The sequence below is a fragment of the Anneissia japonica genome, unplaced genomic scaffold (assembly GCF_011630105.1).
Source record: "Anneissia japonica isolate Jap-2015-1 unplaced genomic scaffold, ASM1163010v1 scaffold288272_len43499_cov123, whole genome shotgun sequence".
Taxonomy (NCBI): Eukaryota; Metazoa; Echinodermata; class Crinoidea; order Comatulida; family Comatulidae; genus Anneissia; species Anneissia japonica.
The window spans coordinates 2545-5446 of NW_022726721.1; the positions used below are offsets into that span (position 1 = coordinate 2545).

At 34.6% G+C, this 2902-nt stretch overlaps 1 protein-coding gene across 1 annotated transcript in view; it reads right to left on the reverse strand.

Annotated features, from left to right (window-relative positions):
- Nucleotides 1-2070: 2070 nt before the first annotated feature.
- Nucleotides 2071-2902, reverse strand: part of LOC117113326 (11-beta-hydroxysteroid dehydrogenase-like 2) — a 38445-nt gene continuing 37613 nt past the window's right edge. Inside the window, exon 10 of the transcript XR_004446189.1 lies at nt 2071-2116. The gene's annotated coding sequence lies outside the window, so the exon portion shown is untranslated. The remainder of the gene's footprint in view (nt 2117-2902) is intronic.

Genomic DNA, 2902 nt, shown 5'->3' on the forward strand with positions numbered 1-2902 from the left:
TATATATAATTTAAGTCTGAGAGTGACGTTTCCTGTATTCTAGAGGTACCACAATTATACATTTTCTCACCTCAGCCCCAAACATTGGTGGTGCTAAGGGGGCCTAGACCCTCCATTTTTGAAAGTTCCTCTCTGGGCCCTTTTTGAAATTTCTGGACCCGTCATTGCTGTTTCTGGTAATCGTATTGTCAAGAGGTTTTCAAAAAGACAAACGCAATGTTAAAATCTCCCTGAACATTTTACACCTACGTCTGAAATTCATGGACACTTCTACACCTAACTCTCATCAGCATGAAGTAGAAATAATGGACGAGATACACCTTCGACTTACGGTCCCCTTGTTCCAGCGATAATTTACCTAATGGTAAGTAACTATTAGTTTCTACAGAAGTAGTAACGTAAATTTTGGACCATATAGGCCTAGGCCTATATGAGACACTAAAAATTAACGTTTTTAGACATTTGTTCCACTTGTATATTATTTGATAATTAATTAAATGTTCACCTCTTTATCTGTTAAGCCTTGTTCTTTGCATTTGTTCACTACTTTTAGCAGATTCTCCGCATTTCTGCCGGTGACTGTCAGACGGTATCCCAAAGACGCTAAATGTATGGCGATTGCTTCACCAATTCCCGAGCTGCTGCCTACCATTAAAACATGAATTGTCATTGTGTAAAGTGCAGTGCAGTGATTCTGATCAGCATACTGTATTTTACTAGTAAGCCAAATTTAAATATTGTTAGATGTAATAATTAGAAAATATTTAATATCTCATTACAATTATAATGTACAAAATTATATCGTGTTGTTGCAACCCAATTTAAAAAAAAATAAAAACAAATAAAATAACAATGATTTCGTAATGGAACTCTGATCAGCATACTGTATTTTACTTTTAAGCCAAATTTAAATATTGTCGATGTAATAATTAGATATATATTATATATATAATTAGAAATATATATATATTGTAATAACAATAATTTTATCTTGTGAAGAATCATAATTGAATATGCCTATTGGTTATTACATGCTTTAACAAATGGAAAATACACACATCGCACAGTTATCGGTAGATTTCCCCGTCGATTTGTAATAATGCTTTGGGAAGGACAACTTGATTTTCTGCTTCACAACAAGATGTCGAATTACGAAACGTGATAGGCTAGGCACCGAGACCTCTGATGATTAGTACCTTAAATTTACTACAAAAAACGTAATACAATGATATATTGATTATTAATTATTGTATATTTTTCCTCCTTCCTGTTCTTCTATTATACTAAAAATTAATAAACATGGGTACTAGGTACTACTAGAACATCAAGCGAAGTTATGACTGTTAAATTATAGGAAAAATCAAGCATTAATAAGTAAATACGTATAAAAAAAATAATTGTTTATAGAAATTTCATGTGATAGTGTACTTCTTGATAGAAATGTGAAGTTTTCTTCTTTTTTTTTTTAAATTTTACCTTTATGTAAATTCTGAACATAAAGTTTATTGTACCTTGAATTAGAAAAATAAAAACAATGAAAAAATTGAGAATAAAGGTGGGCTACACCCACGAAAGACAGAAAAACACTAGAACATAGGCCTAGAACTTTAGTAAACATTGTGTGCCTTGTATACTGAGGTTAACACATTAAATACAAAGCTTAAGTTAACTGTTCTTGTGCCAATCCATGCCACTTTAGGTAGGCTTTCTTCATATAGGCTTCCAAGAATGGATGTCTTGTTGTCTAGCAGGAAGTTAAGTGGTCCATCCCCAGAGTACCACCTTATTATAAATCGACAATATTTTTTACCGATAGCAAAACAATCCCCTTGAAAAGCAGAAATCAAAATGAACAAAAATCAAATCAAAATTCACATGCAAGGTCTGCAATACAAGACAGAGTGTACTAAAATTTTAAACCTAAAAAAAATGCTCAAAATAATGCACACCACTACCAAAATATTACCTGTAATTATAGCTACTTTTCCTTCCATTGTCAACAAATCTGAATTAGAATTATCGTACTTAGTCGACTCTAGACTGTAGGCATATGCAAGCTGATTTTTTTTGGTTACTCTTTGAACCTCTGCAAAAGCACATAGGCTCTGGATTGGTCCTGCGATAAAATAGAGGAAAAAAAAGCAAATACGGTACATGTGATCACGTACAGCTTGAAAACGTAATACAGGAAAGAATCCCACAAACACACATGTTTAATAATAATAAGTATTGATAGAGTTATTGTCGTGATAGAATAGACAATAACTGGATTTGGGTTAGGAGAATCAATTATAGGTGTAATTTTGCCCTACCTGACGTGGAAATGTACCGAATACTCAGTATGTGTGAAAACAATTACGAAAAGAAATCGCAAGTTGTGGCGGCTCTAGGATATATTTTCTGGGGGCTAACTTGTACGACAGGGCCGGACTTGAGCTCGTAGGCTCGAGCTGGGGAACAGGCTGAGAGGGGGTTCCCCTTCCAAATGAGATTTTCTTTCTAAGAAGTAACCTCTGGATGGCCGGAAATGGCACTCTCAGACTGTGACACGTCGTGTTGGCTTGGTGTGGGCCTATTTTTATATGTTTTATGGTCTGACTGCCCGACGAGCTCTGTCCGGCGGGGGGGCTTGACCTGTCTGGTGGGGGGGCTTAAGTACCCCCTGCCACCCCGCTGGCGCCACCACTGAGTAGTATCTTTGAAAAAAGTTTACTACCACTTATATTTTAATGTACTGTATTATAACAGAGTTATTTTTTTTAAATGGCCTGTTATCATTTCACTTAAACAAATTAAATTATTAACAAAGTAAAAAAAGTGCTCTCTACCTATCCCTTAAAATAAATAAATATTTTCAAATAAACAAGATAAAAATCATTCTCAAGAACACATGGACTACATC